Source organism: Chroicocephalus ridibundus, chromosome 3 (assembly GCF_963924245.1).
Source record: "Chroicocephalus ridibundus chromosome 3, bChrRid1.1, whole genome shotgun sequence".
NCBI classification, from domain to species: Eukaryota; Metazoa; Chordata; class Aves; order Charadriiformes; family Laridae; genus Chroicocephalus; species Chroicocephalus ridibundus.
In genome coordinates, this window is record NC_086286.1 from 12,581,628 (window position 1) to 12,600,920 (window position 19,293).

The 19,293-nt window shown below is 47.7% G+C and overlaps 1 long non-coding RNA gene across 1 annotated transcript; it reads right to left on the minus strand.

The window, feature by feature from the left end:
• Positions 1-496: 496 nt before the first annotated feature.
• On the minus strand, positions 497-19,260 carry LOC134512582 (uncharacterized). Its single transcript, XR_010070168.1, has 5 exons — positions 19,131-19,260; positions 18,587-18,742; positions 10,363-10,465; positions 4,648-4,822; positions 497-3,077 (listed from the first exon to the last, which is right to left on the minus strand). It is a non-coding gene; the product is annotated as an uncharacterized LOC134512582 (long non-coding RNA).
• Between the last annotated feature and the right edge of the window lie 33 nt (positions 19,261-19,293).

The window sequence follows — 19,293 nt, forward strand, 5'->3', positions numbered from 1 at the left end:
CCCTAGCAATCAGGCAACATCCTTGCAAGCGGCCAGGTATGGCATGATATGTAAGCCCTGAGCTGGGATCAGGCTGAGCAAGGCCACCTGACAGACAGTCCCAGGGAGGCTTGTTATTTATGTGGAGCTGCAAGCCCACAGCGAAGAGTGTGATGTGAAGCAATGCCAGAAGGCAGCAATGGATCTACAGGAACAAACATGGAGCTGGTCTGGTAACCAGCCACACCTTGACTTGGGGCATGACTGCGAGGAAGTGCAGAAATGTTCTCCAGCAAGGTATGTTTGCAACACAACATCCCCAGTGCCAAGTACAGAGGAGTCAAGATGAGCCAGGCACAGAAGGGGAGGTAGAGCAGGGAGATGCCAGGTTCTGTCACGGCATCTAGGGCCATGGGTGAGATCACATTGCTTGCAAACCCCCACAACCACAGTCCTGTCCGCATCTGTACTAAGGCCAATGTTTTCCGAGTGTCGCCTTGACACCTGTGGGAAAACAAGGAAACATAAAACCCACATGATTATTCTGTGGCAGAAGTCCAGGCATGAAGATGCTTCAACAGTATGTCCCACAGCAAGTAAACCAGCGTGGATGACAGAGCACTACTCAACTAATTTCCATTGCAAGAACTCACTGCCTGTTTAATCAAAGGCCCTGGTTTATAAAAGCAGAGTCTTCTCCACCACCACCCTCCATGCATACCCTTAAATAGTAAGCTTTTATCATCCATTTGCCATATGCACTTTGCCAAAGGCAGAGGTCTAGCCTGAAAGTTCCACAGATGCCAACAGGTCACATCCAGCCAGTGTCTGAGACAGAGCTGAAAAAGGAAGCAGAGTCTGTATCTGGGGAGTATCTCCTTGACTCTTCTGGATGCTTCAGGGATATATCTGCAAAAATACATGTGCATTGGGGGCTACCGGGAGATATAAAAGCTAGGGAGCCATCTGCTCTTTCCAAGCTTCCTTCCCATCTGGCCTGCCACATGTCCTGGCCCAAAGTTCAGCACTGTTCCTGTGTTCCTACGTGGCTCCACCCATTTCAGCTCTCAAGTTCACAGGCATCCCAGGATGCATGCAAAGGTAGATTCCTTTCCTTCCAAACCTACACCTTCTGCATAGTACCCCAAAGAGTTTTATTGGAGACAAGGGGTGGAAACAGATTTCTAAGTTATGTTTTCCCCACTTTTTTTTATTTTCCTGCTACAAATCAAACCATCTGCCTGTTTTTCTCAGGCTCCTCAGACTTCAGAAGATTCAGAACAATCTTCATATCCACTGATGCATACCAAAGGACAACAGAAACACCCTGGAATGCTTTACATTGCTTTACATCTCATGTAGCAGAGGACAGGAAACCCTGGCTTCACCTCCCTCTACTACATTCTGCGTCTGCCCAGGGTCACAGGGCCTGTGCACCAACTCTTTGCAGCAGGTGACATGCAGTCTCCAGGTCTATAGCAACCCAAAACTGCAGTCTTCGAGATCATCAGCCTCCTGATGTTGCAGTGTCAAAGTTAATCCTCACCTGCTGTCCCTAGGACAAAGTCAGCACCCAGCTCCAAAAGCCCGGAACTTCCAATGCACATCAGTAAGTAAGCCTACCAGTTAGGACTCATCTCTTAGGCCCAGGACACACTGCAAACGGAGTACATCGGCTATCTCTAAGCTTAACAAACTGAAAAGGGGCTGGTATAGATAGCAGAGGAGGGGGCAGGGGACAGGTGAAGGAACGATGGTGGAGACATCGTGAAGAACATGGCAATGCCTTAGCCATGTGTGTATTTTGTAGGCCTAAGGCTAGGAAGGCATCTCCTAGCCTTAGGAATGAGAGGACTAACCTTCCCTCCTTTTGCACAGCACAAAACCTGCAAAAACTAGGGCTTACAAAAACAACCCAGACAAGGAATGAGGACATAAATGTAAATTTTCACAGTGTTACACTGGGAATCATGACTTTTTACCTGAGCATCTTTGCAGTAAAAACACCCTGCCAAACCATTCAGTAACTCTCCAAGAATATTCTGCAGCTCTTATTGATTCCCAGGTCAGACAAACTTTCCCCCAGCTCATTAGGACAGAGATGTAGAGCCCCAAAGAACAATTGCTCGCAAACTGAAAAATTCTGGGAATGCAGAGAGAAGAGGGCAGCACCATGAGCAACCACTCAAGCAAGGGTTTGAAGCACAAACATGCACACAAATAAACCAGATGCATGCTCAGTTTATTCTGGAATGAATTCATGCCTTCCAGCATGCAACGAAACAACAGATCCAGATTCCCTACAAACACCACAGGAATAGATACATCTAGTTCATCCTGTTCAGATGTGGAGCAGTTTGCCAGGAGAGGGGATGGACTCCATGCCACCGGACAGACAAACGGCTATTACGAAGCTTTGCTTAGGTTAACCCTGCGTGTAGGCAGGGAAATGGACAAAATGGACACTCAGGGTCTCTTCCACCTCTGACATCTAAGAGTTGAATTTTATCTGTTCCGTCCTACCCATATTCTAACAAGAAACTAGACAGTTTAGTAGATCCCTTGTATGCCAACGCTAAAAAAGTTTCTTACTATACCACACGACAGCGCTTTGCTCTCTCTGTTGATACTCTCAAGTTTATCAGCAAGAATATTTACAGGACCAGACAATTTTACAGATATTGTCTTTTTATGACAGATACTACAGAACATGGCCAACAAACAGATTTTCTGCATGCTCTCACACAACAGGCCTGTTTTTTTAAAAAAAAAAAAGGAAAAAAACCAAAACTCCTCACAGAGAACAAACATCTCACAGGAGACATTTCCCAGATAAGAGTATTCCAGCAAGCTGCTCCCAAACAAGCCCAGCAACCAGGCACAGGCATTACTGGCAAATATCAAAAACACTGCTGAGAAACATCACAGACACCTTGCAAAAACATCCCAGCTGGGCAAGGAAAAGGAAGGAGAAATAAGCACTGAAGGCATCAGATATGTCAGAAACCACTTCTCTCAGGTCTACCACAGCTCACGGATTTGGGCTCTGATGGTCAAACTCCCACATGCTTTAGCGTTTCAGGAGAGCCTGAGAAAGCCTGTAAATAAAAATAAAAAATGGGATTTTTCACTCATTCTGCTACTGCGTCTTGCTCCAGCAAGCATGCCAACTCCCACCAGCCCCATTCTAAGGTCACGCTTCCTGCAAAGTCCTCACTGAGGAATTTTAAGTAGCAGTTCAGAAATGAGTGTTTTGAGAAGTGGGTAACCAGTTGCTCTGGAGACCAGCAGTGCCACGGTATCTTCATAGACCTGGCCGTGCCACCTCTAACTTTCTCTCTCTCTCTCTCCGCCTGCTCAAGTGCTTCTAATCACTATATGCCATCCAACAGCTTCCTCTGAAATTTGCGTACGCACCACTTATTAAAGGGTGGCAAACACAGATAAGTCAGTCTGTGCTATGAGGCGTGAACTGATGTGTGGCTCAAAGCAATGCCTCTCCCCACTTCACTCTCTTCCCAGGTATGCCACTCTTGCTTTTATTCATTAGAGCTGGGATAGCTCAGCCTACCTTAGGGCATGCTGCAGCCTCACTCAGTGGCAGGATGCAGGGTGTGTTACCAGATGCACTGGTTCTGTTACAGATTTCCTACGTGGTCTCTAGCAAGTCCTCCCTTGCAATATAATGAGGATGAATTTATCAGAGAGCAATATAGGTTGGAAGAGATTTCTGGAAGTCATCAAGTCCAGCTAAATGCTCAAAGCAGATCCAGCTTGATCAGGTTACTCAGGGTCCAGCCTACGGCAGCTAAACCTTGGAGGCACCTCTCTTTCTTGGTTTAAAATGCCCTTACCTTCTGGCAGCCTGTTGTATACGTTGCTTAATGCAAGGATCAGCCCTTGCCTTGCACCCAGTACATATGGGGCCATCTGAGGTTAATAATACTGCGAAAGGCCTGAATGTGATGAAATATAAAAGCGTGACTTCTAATTATCCATATGGCATCAAAGCCCTGGACAGCCATGGGTCTACTACAGGATAAACTACCGGATGATAAATACAAACGCTTAAGGTCTGAAGACAAGGACTCTGACAAATAAGCTCTAGCAAGCCTGTCTACGGTTAAGACACTTCTACCTCATATATATGATGCTCAGAGCTGCAGATCTTATTCTGTGGATTTCTAACCTTAATAAAATAACTAAAGACATCTGGAAAAGAAAAATCACACCAGGAATAGTACTTTGCCTCATCCTAAACACTGGATAGTCCTGGTCTAAAAACATCGTTTCACCTAGGTGAAATTTCCCCAAGGACGACATGGTCCTAAACGCTGGGAGCCTGAGTGCAGGAGAGGCTAAAAGATGGCAGTCTGCAAGGGTTGTTGCAGAGTTCAATACCACTAATGCCCACCCCTGGTTGGTTTCTCCCCTAAATACAGACACACGGGAAGCAACCTGCCTCCCACAATCTAGAAGAGAAACCATACTCTTTCCAAAACAGTCCAGTACAAGTTTAGAGCAGGATGACGGTTCTCTGGAAAAGGGCTGCTAGCTGTACTGGCTCCGAAGAAATTATTTAATCTGCAGCTGGGCTATGCAGAGATATAGTAACTTCACACCACCATCCCTTTCTTCCATTCATGCACCCATAGACGTCACACGTACCTCAGGATCCTCTTCAGATGAGCTGTCAGCCTTGGACAGTGCTATGTGCTGGTTCCTCACCTTCCCTGGATCAGGACTTCCCCAATGCATACTCCTGCCATGAGCTTCCCGTGTAAGTCATACTCATCCTGCTGCTGTTCCTTGGGACTCCAATAACCAGGGCTTTATTTTCGTTCTGCAAATAGGAAATACAGTTCATGACATAAACCTGGAGTCAGGTCAGAACTGGGAACTCTTCTGCAAGACAAAGGACAGGGTTAAGGCCTGGGATACAACAGGGTTTAGGCCTGGGATACAACAGGGTTTCTGTTCTCATTGCTGGCTGATAACTTGAGCTCTAAATATTCATGCTGGAAGGATTAAGCTCAGGCTATCTGCTGTGGGTGGGGCTGTGCCCAATCCAGCCAGCTCCTAAGAGCAAGATCCTAGGCCCACAGCAAGTGTGTTTAGACCTCCATCTTCCAACTTTCAGAAAGCACCACAGTTTGGGCCAAGCCAGCATCTGATCTTGAATTTGCCTGTTAGCTCCAGGAGTGGAGTGCAAGAACAACCTGGTCTTAAGGCTGCAGCATGAATGAAGATACACAATCATCACTACTATGTCACACAATAGGCGATAGGAGAGAGAAGGATCTCTGTTTTTCATCCTCCAACTTCTCTCACACCACCCAACTGCTTCACCAGCACTGAAGTGGCCACAAAGTTTGCCACTGCAGACCCTCAGGGGCAGATCTGCTTGGAGAACTGAAACTCCCTCTCCATGAATTCCTGCATTGTGCATGTCTTTCACTAAAAATTCAGTCATCTCCTCTGGAAAAAATAAAACAAGCCAACAACTTCCCTAGTCACAAGAAGATGAGCTCAAATGTGACGTTGAGTGGCTGCACTGAGCCACTCAGAAAGATCACACAATCAGCTGATAAAAGGCAATATCCAGGTGCAACATCACCCACCACCCAAGGTGGAATTTTCCAGCACCAGCTCAAAACGAAGCTGAAAAGCAAAGAACAGGATGAAAAAGACAAAATGAGCAAAGGAAGGAAACACCAAATTTGAGGTCAACATCAAAACTAAACCAAAAGGAAATCTCCAGACAGAAACACTAAAAGTCAAAAGGGAAAGAAGCATGAACCAAAAGAGATTCAGGATGAAATTCTCAACTCAGAACAAAACAAAATTAGTTGAGAAACAAAAAATAAAAGAGGCAAAATGAGACTCAAGGAATGCTCAATAAAGTTTTGAAACAGAGGTGTTCTCACCAGAGAAATATTGAAAAAAAAAAGTTTTATTTTAAATAAATATTTACCTTTTGTAAAAATCAGTGTTGCCTAACCAAAAGGAGACTACAGTCTGATTCCAAAATCATATGTGCCCTCATGCCAGCACTCAGGTCCCAGAAGTCAGATATTGATTCATTTCCAAACTGCAGAATTTCTAAGTCAATCTAAGGCTGTTTATTTGCCATCTGGATTTTAAAGCTATGAACCAAATTTTCCATTGTGTTTGGTCTTGATTTCAACATCCTATCTGGAACATTCAGCTCATGCTTTCATGTTTTTCTAAGCAACCACGAGGGTTAGAAACTTACTTTTTTTAAAATGAGAAAATGGAGACTCTTATGCAATATCTTCATTCCAGCAGCTGGCATTTTAAGAAAAAAAATAAAATACATACAACATCCTTAGATGGCTGACAAAACCATAAGGCTTGGTAACCAGTGCAATATGCCATAAAAAAAGCTGTCCGTTTCCCCTCCATACATTACTCTCTTATTTGTATAATTCAGCCTCTCTTCCAAAGAGCTCATTGCAGTGTTTACTGAACCAGTGTACTGAAATGAACTATTTGTAACTTTTTTAAAGAATTCCCATTAAAGCCTGACTTGGACGGCTCAACAAGCAAATACCATTGATGCTACACCTGTCACAGACAAACAAACAACATCTGTGCTTGGATGTGATCAAGACATTGTTTTATGGAGAAGCAGTGCTCCCAAGACTATCACAAATCCACATGGTGCCTGTGAGTGCCAGATTTTTTGTTCACATCTCAAAGTAAACTCAAGGAAGTGGAAAATCACAAGTAGACATGGAGCCCTCAATGATTTCATCAACAGCTTAGAAGAGTCCTGTGCTATGTTTGTTCTGGCAAATACATGAAATATCTACGCCTCATGAAAATGCAAGTGTCGGAGCATGTAAATAAGTGATGAAGCAAGTTCTCCCACTCTGGAAGAGCCCTGGCTCTTTTTTGCCTGTGGATATTCACACACAGATGCACACTAGCACACACTGATCTTCCAATATATATGCCCCCAAACTCATCCTAACTTTTGAAATATTTCCCCTGACCTGCACCAGGTTTACAACTGCAAGTGTCTCACTGCTTTGAAGCGGTCAGACAGCCTTCCAGGATGCAGATCTCCATCCAGGGTTTTGGTGCTGACACAGTTGTGTTGCAGCTCTGTTAGAAAAGCAGGATTCCTCTGGGCTAAGCAGCTGTTCTGATGATCGCTGAAGATATACATTCTTTAGATGTAAGTTTCTAGTGCAAATCTGGATAGCAAAAACGCGAGTCAAAATGCAACCTATTTCAGTTAAAAGTGGAGCTCGCTTTACAGCAGCTGCAGCATTGGAGCCAATTCTCATTCATGCTAAAGATACTTCTCGCTGCTCAGGAGAAAGTCAGGACACTTCACATGGCACCAGCATTAATTCATACCCTCTTTAAAATCCCTGCATGCTGGAGTGAGAATCAGGCTCTGCACCCAGAGCAGGGAGCTCAGCAGGAGGGAGACAGTGTTTTGCAGATGAGATCTCTGAGCCGGCTGTTCAGTTCTGCAGGTTTGCTTCTGGCTTATTTTGGCAATTCTGCCTAACCCAGCACTCTCAAAAACAAAATCAATGCCCCGGGGGGCCTCTTGCAAACTACCTGGAGCTGCTGCAGTCTTTTGTTGCAAACAGGGACATGCATGAACGATCCGTACTTAGGACTGCCACAAGCTTCTATGCCTAGCTTGGGGCAATCTTGTGTGCTGCTACTGCCCAGTGCAGCCAGAGCTGGTCGTGACCAGAGAAGGGCTAACATTGCAAAACAGGCCTGTCTCCCAAGGCTAGGATAATCTCTGCTAAAATGCCACAGGGGTGGCCACAAAGGGAAGAACTGCTCCTTGGCTGACATCTCACAGGCTTCAGGTGAGCCAGGGCTTCCTCAGGCTTTCAGCATGGGACAGAAGGAAGGCAAGACATCACATGAGGCCCCAAAAAAGGGAGCACACTCATTTTTCCAAACTCATTGTAGCGTTCAGACTGCTCATCCAAGACTAATTTTTCAGTTACCAGTTTCACATATTCAATGAACTAAACCAATTACCCATCTTTTCCTCCAAGTGGGGAAGACTTGTCTCCTCAGCAAAGCAGAAATGTGGGAGGATGGAATATACATTTGTGAAAGCGCCAGGTAAGAGCAAGGAAAGGAGCCAGGCATTAGAAGGAAGGAGAGTGGATGGAAAAAGCCAGAATTACATTATTCGGGGGAATTAATGCTTCAACCCTGTAATTAAACAGGAAAAGTGATATCACTAGTGATTACAAACTGAAATTAGTACAAAGCTAAACCTACTGCATGTGCCAACACTAGAACCGTAAGTCACAGATGCAAGCAGAAGTGCCACATTCTTCTGTAGGGCTACTAGCAGCAAGGCTAGTGCTTCAGGCAGACCCTCTCAAGCTCTGCTATTCCATCAGCAAGACTGTCAGAACCACCAGCGAGAGGAAAAGTGTATCGCTGCCACCAGATTTTCACCTGCTCACTGTGTTTTCTCGCATTAGCCAGCTTAATATGCCTAGCCTCAACATTCCCCCTTTCACACGAAGCCTGCAATGAAGGGGCAAAACTCTCCCAAGCACTAAAAGAATATTATTTTTTTAAAAAAGGCAGAGCAAGCATCAGAGAGTCTAGCTCTTACAATGAAAGCTGGGATGTGGTAGAGACTGAGGGACTTTTTTGCCATATTGGCCATTATTTCCTCACCCTTGGACTGGTGTGAAGGATGGGAGCTCTCTGGTGGCAAAATGTGAATTTGCAAAGATGGACTTTCAGTGGCCCCACTGCTTTTCCCTTCTTACGTGGAAGGCACAAAGGCATAACTGAAAACCAGTCCTATGCTGCCCTCTCCGAGAGCACTGAGAGCAGTCAGACCTAAACACTGGACAAGATGACTTTTAGTGCAGGAGTACCTGTTTCAGAGCCTGGCACAACTCTTGGCTCGCAGCCTGCTCCTTACAGTTCTGCAGCCCTTTCTCCACCCCAGGCCGGCAAGCTAGTGCTGGGACACACGTTCACAGGCCAGGAGGTACCTGCATTTGGTTACATGACAAAAGCAACAGCAACCAGCCAGATGAGTGTTTTCTAGGGGCTACTGTGGCTCCAGTCCAAAGAAAACAGGGGACAGCATTGTTCCGGGAATCCGAGACGCTAGTGAGAGAACAGGAAAGCTGATGGGATGTCTCATGGGACATCTCTCAGGGGAGACCTTATCGCTCTCTACAACTACCTGAAAGGATGTTGTTGCAAGGCGGGCGTCAGACTCTTCTCCCAAGTAACAAGAGATAGGACAAAAGGAAATGGCTTCAAGTTGCACCAGGGGAGGTTTAGAATAGATATTAGGACAAATTTCTACACTAAAAAGGTTATCAAGCATTGTAACGGGCTGCCCAGGGAAGTGGTTGAGTCACCATCCCTGCAGTTATTTAAAAGACATGTAGACCTGGCACTTAGGGACGTAGTTTGGTGGTGGACTTGGCAGTGTTAACAGTTGGACTCGATGATCTTAAAGGTCTTACAGAATCATAGAATGGTTAGAGTTGGAAGGGACCTTAAAGATCATGTAGTTCCAACCCCCCTGCCCTGGGCAGGGACACCTCCCACTAGACCAGGCTGCCCAAAGCCCCATCCAGCCTGGCCTTGAACCCCTCCAGGGATGGGGCATCCACAGCTTCCCTGGGCAACCTGTTCCAGTGTCTCACCACCCTCACAGTAAAGAATTTCTTCCTGATATCTAACCTAAATCTACCCTCTTGCAGTTTAAAACCATTACCCCTCATCCTATCATTACACTCCCTGATAAAAGAGTCCCTCCGTATCTTTCCTGTAGGCCCCCTTTAAGTACTGGAAGACTGCTATAAGGTCTCCCTGGACCCTTCTCTTCTCCGGGCTGAACAACCCCAACTCTCTCAGTTTGTCTTCACAGGAGAAGTGCTCCACCCCTCTGACCATCTTCATGGCCCTTTTTCAACCTAAATGGTCTTTATGGTCTTTTCCAACCAAAATAATTCTGTGATTCTATGGGAAGCCAACAGTAAAATAAAAGGGAAGTGCATGAAACTGGTCTGCTTGCAGAAATGCCCGCACATGTCTAACCTGCCAGCCGAGGGGAGAAACACCTCAATCCTCAACATCTAGGTTTCAGAAGACCCCGAAACAGAAGCAAGATCCAGCAAAAAAAACCCAGGATTTGGATGAGAAAGAGCTTTGACTGCCATGATTTTCACAAAACAACAGACCTCCACTGTTCTCTACCTGATTTTTAGCACTTCCTTCTTAGTCATGCTCCAGTAGCCCTCAAACAGTTGGGGTCTCAGGGGATCCAGAGGAGCCAAGCCACCCCATTTCATACAGACAGCTCACATACAAGGCTCACTCCTTAATGCTCACCTTGACACGTGGTTCTCAGCGGTGTGCCAGTGCTCCTCTCTGCTTGAAGGTTAACAGATCCACAGTCTGGACACATCTGGCATATCTGGTCCCTCCAATGGACCTGGAAAAGAGAGACAGTAGTGACATGCCACCAATCCTTTCTGGCAGGTGCTCTGAGCCACAAGCCCCAGCATGAGATGAACGATGCCCATGCAACCCCGGACAGCTGTTCCCACCTCCTGGCCCAGGGCAGAAGCCTCCTGCGCAGCTGCCCCTCCACAAGGTGCAGTGAACACTAGGAACCTTCATGGGTTCAAATGGTGATGACTCAAAATCAGGAAGGATGAAATCCACAGAAGGTTATTCAAAATAGAGGTACAATGTCAAACTCATGACATTCCTGCCTGCACACTGGAGGCCGGCAGACCATCTAGCTGATCTCCTGCTGACAGCTTACTGCCTTTGTCCATCCTTCCCCAGGCATCTGCTGTCAGGAAGAGGATACTAGGCTTAGACAGACCTCTGATCTAACCTAGGACACCTCTAATGGGAGCAGAGCTGTCGCATCTCAGGCCCTAGCAGAGCCTGTCCTTGGGCAATTCCCTCTGCAGGGAGGAAAAAAAAAAGAAAAGAAAAAAAAAGGAGAGAAAAAAAAAGTTGGAAACTACTAGTTTGTATCTGGATGAGAAAGCCAGGACTGCTCTCCAACAGACGTGCAGACAAATTCTTTTCATGCCACCAGATGGTGCCCTGCCTTCAGTCACCAGCAGGCAGCTGGCCTAGCAGGGGACAGCCGCCCTCTGCTCTCCCACTCCACCAGCCCGTGATGGGCACTGTCCTCAAAACTGCTGGGAAACACCAGCCTTGCTTTGCCCCAGGGCCCGGCCTCCCCAGCAGGACATCTCACGGCCGCAGGGCCACCTCCACCCTGAACCAGGGTGAGATTGATTTTGAATCTGGGACAGAGAGACTCAAGAACCAAGAGAGGAGGGTAAATCAACTGCCTGCCCACAGGCGAGGCCCCTACAGCTGGAGCAAAGGTCAGAAGTACCTTTTTGAGTAAAGCATCGTATGTTGGGAGAAAGACTTCTGTGATGAGGGATCTGACGGGGGAAGCACTGTCCGGGAGTTGTGTTTTGGTTACATTCAAGTCTTTTTGAACCAGCTGAAGTGTCAGAGCCCTGGGGAAGGATTGTAGGGTAGCCTGCACAAAGAAAAAGTTGCTCTGGCAGGCCAGATTCAGCCCATACACTATCGACTGGCAACCCGTGCTTCCTGGCCTCCTTCAGAAATGCAGCTGCAAGTCATGCTGCTTGACAGCACCCCCGTACAGCTTGTTGTGTGACTACCCATCAAGAGATCTGAGCTGTGCTACTCGGGCAATGCTATGGCTCAGAAAGACAACATTGGCTGCTGAAGACTAGGAAGAGATGGGCCCACCAAGCTGGTTCATCCCACCAGACCAGCTAGCCTTTCCCCAGCCAGTGTGCCAGAGGAGAGCCAGTATACCAAGCATGGGCGACCATCACAGATCCAAGCACCAAAAAGATCTAAAGAGGGCAGTGGGAAAGGGCTGGTCCACTCACACTACCTTATTTGTCAGTGGAGACATCCCTACAGCCACTTCCTTGGACAAGATCAACCGCAACAGAAATATATAGCTCACTGTGGCCCTGTTATCAGCCCTGATGGCTAGTAGAGCTATAGCTATCAAGCCACTCTTGACCCCGTTCTTGATTTACACATAAAGACCACATCCTGCTGTGATCACACACACAATGCAGATAGGAGAGAGGTCAAGGATACTGTCAGATGTTCCCATCCATGGCTGTGTGCTTCCCATTTTCAGTGGTTCCCAGTAACAGGACGAGGGGTAACGGGCACAAGCTGTAACATAGGAAGTTCCAATCAAATATGAGAAAAAACTTCTTTACGGTGAGGGTGACAGAGCACTGGAACAGGCTGCCCAGGGAGGTTGTGGAGTCCCCTTCTCTGGAGACTTTCAAGACCCACCTGGATACAGTCCGGAGTAACGTGCTCTAGGCAATCCTGCTTTAGCAGGGGAGTTGGACTAGATGATCTCTAGAGGTCCCTTCCAACTCTGAAATTCCGTGATTCCGTGTGCTGTCTACCCGCACACTTGCAGGAAACCCAGCGAGACCCTCCTCTTTTCCAGTTTGTCCCTCTGCAATATCCTCCTACTCCTGCACCTCACCTCGCACAGTCCAAGGGGCAGAAGCAATAGGAGTCTTGTGTGAGGCAGATTCACCAGGAAAGCAACACCCTGGTTTAGACTAACTGATACATTGGAAAGCAAAAAAATAAGAGAGCACAACCTGGTGTGCTTGCTCTCCCTAGCACCCACCCATAATGCCGCTGGCACAACCAGCTCTCACAGCTCTCTGGCTTCTCGTCACAGTGGCCAGGGCTGTGCTTTGGAAATGAGCGCTTACCTCTCTATACCTGCCTGCAAGTCAGGCTGCCAGTAACCACCCTGAATTCTCAGAGCACCCCCCTCAAATACCACCGCATTCCTGGAAATCACATTCAGCGCTACTTCGTAATCTTTGGACATTCTGAAAGGCCTTTTGAAGGGCCTTTCTCTACCTTCTAGCAAATCCTTCCCAGCTATCAGGCTGCTGTTGATGAGCACCCGTCATGCTGACTAATATGGTCTCGTTGCTGCCTTTTTCATTACCCCATGCGTTTCTTATCTCATGGTTAGACAGTAAGCAGATTAGGGTGGGGATTTTCCAGTCTATGCCTGTACAGCATCTTGCACGATTGGTGATGCATGTGGTAGGGCTAATTCACACACCATCTAATCTTACCCTCAGAAGCCTGCCTTATAATGAACCCCCAATTTTAACTACCCCAGGTACAAGAGCCAAGCTCCCCCCATTCCTGAGAGCTAAACCTAGACAGGTTCAACAAGTGGTCACAGCCCCAACGAACACAAACAGGCCTGCAGTTCCCAAGCCAGGAGAAAGAGTCCTCCTGCAGAAGCAATGCACCGCCAAGAGGTTTCTTTGTTACTCTGATGCAGCTAAGCGCAAACCCTACCAGACAGAAAAAAAAAACAAAACCAACCTGCTACAATAACCTTCTGTCTGGGTCGCAGTGTGAGAGGAGTGGGGTTAATTTCGTAAGGAAATAAAAAATCATTAATGGCATTGCAGATACATCTCAGCAGCAACCACCTCCACACCTGGAACAAAGCCCACATGAGCCACGAGTGCTTATTCTCTAAGAAAATCATGCAGCCCTGCCACATTCAATGTAGCAGCATTATCATTTTACATGCACAGAGAAGAGATGGCCTAAAGGTTAGGGTGTAACCCTGTAAAGGCAGCGAAGACTTCATCAGACTTACCACAGATTTCCTGCCCGAGGCTGGGAGAGTCACACAGCCTCTCTCAGCTCAGCCCTCCCCCTCTATAAAAGGGGTTGCACACACAGACCCGTCTTACAGCAACAGCTCAGGATTGTAACCACATGAAACGCTGCAAAGCATACGGGTAACACAGCCAGAGCTGCTGCTTAAAGCTTTACACGCTGGTTCTGAGGAGCTGAAGGCGTCAGTGTGCTCAATATGAGCTTCCCTTGTCAGACCGAGGGGGTTTAAGATCCAATTCACGCGTACGCAGGGAAATCAACACATCATTGTAAGTTTTGCTCCTTGCCTATTTTGAGGATTTAAGCAAGAGTTGAGTAGTGGCTAGTCCTTAAGCTGATTCTGGGGCAGGATGCGTTTCATTCTCATCACACAAAGTACTTCAGACAGGCACTTGAGTGGCAACAAAAGCAAAGAAAAAAAGAAAAAAAGGAAAAAAAATTAAACATGCCAGGTAGGAGAGCAGCTTGATGACATTCTTGCATATTTAAATTAATATGGGGCTGTTCCATTCCTGAGATGCCTTTTTGAGTTATTTCCTCCTTCTTCCTTTGCGTGGTGAAAATGCCCCAGGGGTAATAGGCTGCCTTCTCCATTGCATTCAATACAGAATGGTTCTGATGAGTCTGATAAAATTAGCCAGGTTTTACAGCAGCAAGCAGGGTCAGATTTTGGTCCAGTTGTTCATAGCCTGCAGAGTTTTTACCGTACAGAAATTAAAAGGACTGCAACCTGCAGCAACTGTGGAAGTTGAGAGCAAATTAAAAAGAATATGAGTTCTGGCATTCATCCTTACCAATTTAGGACAGCCTTTTCATTGCTGTAAAAATAGCACGTATTTATAAGAAACATCCATCTCTAATCACCACTAAATCTCAAATTGTGTTACAGAAAAGGTGGTAACAACGTTAGCACTTCGCAAATGGGAAACTAAGGTAAAGGGGAAAAACAGCGTGCCCAGCCTCACCCCACAGGCCAGGGCAGGGGTCTGGAACAGACTCAGGGCTTTCGCTTCCTGCCCGCTGCCTGCTGTGCCACACCGTCTCCTCAGAAAAGGAATGGAGCATCAGAGCAGTTTCAGGAAAGCACCTTTACGTTCTCCTCCTCCCCCAAAATTTCCCTTAAAGTTTTTACTCCAGTGCATCTACCAAGCAGAATGTTTCAGCAACGCACAGCAATGGGCTTCTCATGGCTTTGTTTCTGCCAGTGAAACAGCTATGACTGTAAGGTTTACAGAGACTTTCTGTTCCTGTCTAAAATTATCTTTGCTGAGCCTTGCGACGCCAAGAGCACAGAGCCAATATTCCATAAGCCCTGAGAAAAATGGACTACATTTCAGGCACACTCAGCTAGTGTGGTTACAGTAGCATCCGTCAGCCACGACCAAAGCTCAGGGCCACGACCATGTCAGGCCTCGCACAAGGGGACACCACCTGCTTCTTTGCTGCAGGAGACAGCACCTAAAGTCAGAGCCTGATCCTGCCAGCCTGGTGCTCTGTGGTTGCGAGGCGGTTGTCCAGCCGAAAAGGAGTCTCTGCTATCCTTGCTCGAACTGCGAGATCAGAGGAAAAGGGTATGAAAAGACAGCAGGTGGATGCAGACAGATGGGGAAAGCGGGGGCTAACAGGGAGACAACAGCAATTAGCATAAGCAGCAGCAGTCTCAGCTCACCAGCTGCTTTGCCGATTGTCTGCCTCCCTGATTTCCAAAAACAAAGAAACAGTTTGCCTAAGAGCACAGTCAGGAGCTAAAACTGCCCCTCAGAGCTCAGAGTATTGGGAAAAAAAAAACGATTTCCATGGTACAAAAGCAAGGCTTGCAAGGCTATCATGTAGGAGTTTGCCTAAGTAAGGCATGGAGCAGGCAGCTCAAAACAGCCACCAAATACTTCAGAGCGAAAGGCTAAAAAAGGAAGGTTTTAGAGGAGGAAATGAGTCAGTAGCTTGGAGGACGGGAGGGGGAGTTCAAATAGCTGAGGCATATAAAGTAAGCAAGCAGTCACCATCTCAAATGCTCAAAAGTCAGTGAGGTGGATGTATCGATCTTTGGTTTCTGCTGATGCAGGGTCTCATGCACAAAGGGGAGTCTGTGGGCGACTTTTTATATTGACCATGCTGGGTTTTGAAGCAGTCCTTCTCTGGGCAGACGCTTTGTTGGCTGCAATTCACGCTGATGTTTTAGACTGGAGCCAAAGCAGTCACCACCAGCTACAGCCCAGCTTAAATTTCTTGGGCTCCCCCATGGCTGGGGGACAGATTTTCTAGGGGTGGGGGGGAGAGTTTCAGGTTACTTGCAAATGCCTTTTACCTTAAGAGAGGGAGGGGGATTCACCTTTAGAAATGGTTCATCCAAACATCCAGCTTGAGCTTTTAGTCTAGCTTATTTACAGCACTAACGCTAGGAAAAAAAGCTTATTCAGTGTTGAAAAGCAGCAAAGCTAATAAAAAGCCCTCCATCTCCACAATACTGTAGCAAACCACAGTGTTCATTTCTTTCTTCATAACAACCTTGTACTACACTGAAACCCTGGGGGCAAGTCTCACTCTGAGAAGCCTTTAACCTTGCTTACTAGTACACTATCACAGCAGCTGGCCGTAACATGGTGTGAGGGCGTGCATTAGTGGAGCAGTAAGCCATGAGAAGGTTACTGTCAGTGTAGCAATAAGCCACAAAGCACGACTTCCTCACCTCTGCCCCACGTCCCTGTCCCATCAAAAGGGCAGGACTGATGGAAAAAGAGCTTTGCAAAAAGAAGCACCAAAATTCCCTCCCGCCTTCCCCAAAACAGGGAGCTTCCCCTCAGTTCAGGCACTGAGATGACAGCCACATCACTGCCGCAGGAGGACCCTGCTGCAAGCCCTCTCTGAGGGAAACCGCAGCGCTGAAAACGGTTGGGGTGATGCTTAAGGTCACAGGCACGTGAGGAGCAAGGCTGTCGAGTCGGGGAGCAGCACAGGACTGGAAAAACAGACTCCCTTTCCCCTACACAAGCAGCAGCATGGGATTTACATACAGCAGGGGTTCCCAAACCGTGACATTTGCACTGCTGATCACCGGCAGGCAGCCCCCAGTGCCTGTGCTGGTAGAGCAGGCAGGGTCCATGGAGCCCTATGCTAAGGCAGGCTGGTATCACCATAAGCCATGCACTTGTCAGTGCATCTTGGTGCACAGCTCCTGCCTCTAGCCTCCTCAAAGTACCACTGCCACTGTGTTGATGCCTCACTGGGCTATGCTGTTTTGTCTTTTGGGGAACGAAACCTTTCAAAAAGCAGTCACAGTTCTCGGTCAGTGCCTTTCCCAGAGCAAGCACGTCTTTCCCATGAGACAGAAACAAGCGAGAGAGATCTCCCTTACTCTGCTGGTGAAGGAGTTCCTGTCCTTGCTGAGATTCCTTTAACTGGTTAGATACCTTCTCAACCCACTGCAGTGTTTCCAAAAATGCAACAAGACCTCTTGAAACAGCCTAAGCCAATAGGCCACTTACAACTCATTTTCCCTTATAAGTATACAACATGAAACAGCCCCAACCCTGTTCTCATGCCCTTACATCATCCCTTCCCCTCCTCCCCAGGATGTCTTACTTCTGCACCCCTCTTTCATAACGAAACCGATCTATGAAGAGCAAGTATGGAACAACAGCAGACAAATTACCCACATTAAGACTAAAAAGCACAGCTGCCCCAGGTATCTGTTACATGACACTGGAGATGGAGGTCTGCTGTGGCACTGTGCAGGGAGGTCCTCATCATCAAACAGCGCCCACCTTGATTTTCTCTCCCAGCCACCCAGCATGCGCTGCCACCAGGCTAACAGCCACAACAGAAAGACAGGACCAGAACAAGTTGTCCGGAGAAACATCTTTGTAGGACTGAAGGTCTACTATTACACAGGCGTTTTATCTGACTTGTTTTAGAACTACATGCTTAAAAAAGAAAAAAAAAAACAAACCAAACATGTCCCTACTCAATTCTTGTCATTACTTCCAAAGTCAGTTAAGACTTTGGCCCAAATTTAAGCATTCCTTGATTAAATACATCAGAAAAAAGCCTAGGGAAGAACTACCCACCCACCTCAATTTAAGTCTAGGTTGTACTGCAGGTCTTTTGCTAGTTTCACCATAAATCACATGCAAATACTCTCACAAAAGGGACCCCTCACCAGTGTATGGCACCCAACACAGGAGCCTAATGCAACAGGCCTGCTTTTTCAATATGTGCATCTTCAACATGAGGTCTTTCAGCAACTTCTAATGTGAACAGGTATAACAGCATCTAAAAAGGACATCTACTGGGGTATATTGCAAGGAGGAGAAGAAAATCAAAATGTAACACCCTTACTTAGAACAGAACTATGGATGAAAACGGTAAGGTATGGCTCACACCTTTAGTATTGAAGGTTCATGCTAGACGTAACCTGGTATGAAGTATTGCTGCCTCATACCCCAGCCCTGAAAACGTGCAATGGAGCGTTGTTTTTGTTTTCTGCTTACAAGCAGACAAAGGTCCTCAATAAATAAGCTTGATGCCAGGGCCTTTTTGCTCATTGATCCAAGCCAGGAACATGACTGCAGTCAGGATTCAGTGATGAAACCTAACTGTATGTTTTTTTAACATTAGCAGGTGCTTCTGTAATCTGATTACAAAAAGCCCGAGCTCCGGCTGCCCAGAAACACGAAGGAAATAACACTTTCCTAGCATTTCAGAGCGAGCAGTACTGCAGTATACACGGAACAGCAGCTCCTCCGAATTCCCCCCCTCTCACCCCCCCCCCCGCCCCGGGTCCCAGCAGCAGGGTTTTCTCAGCGGTCAGCTTTGTCCGGAGGACAAACCGCTCATTGTTTCCAGCCACCTGAAAATAGATGCCGCTCTGATTCGTGCGGGGACGCGGCTGCTGCTGGTTGGGGCCGGGGCTGGTGCTGCCGCCGCCACCGCCGAGAAGAAATGCACAGGGTTTCCTGCGGCACACAGCGAGCGCGGCCGGCCTGGGCCAATCAGGAGTGCCTGACTGAGATCGCACCAAAGTAGGTATTAAAAAAACCCTCAAAAAAAAAAAAAAAAAAAGAGAGAGAGAGAGAGAGAGACAGAAAGAAAAGCCCCACACTTCCTCCTCCTCGCCAGCTCTCCTGACCCCCCGCCCCCATCCGCTCTCTTTCAAGGCCGCCTCCCCCCTCCTTGCCCCAAGGCCGCGACCGCCCCACAGCCGCCCCCCAACACCTCCCCCCTTGACTGCCTCCCCCCAACCTCCTCACGACTGCCCCGGCCCGCTTCAGTCCCCCCCACCAGCGCCCCAAATCCTCCTTTTTTGTCCCACTCCCCATACCCCTTCCCTCACAGCTCCCTCACCGCCACCCCCCTCATCCCTCCCCTCAGCACCTCCCCCGCCCGCCGCACACCTTGGGGCAGGTAATCCCGCCCCAACTCGCAGAGGAGCCGCTGCCATTGGCCGGCCGGGCGCGTGGCCGCCGTCAATCACCCGGTGGCTCCCCCTGTGATTGGGCAGCCCACCCTCCTCGTCGGCCGGCGGGAGCGTGGAGGGGGGGTAGTCCGGGGCGTTGC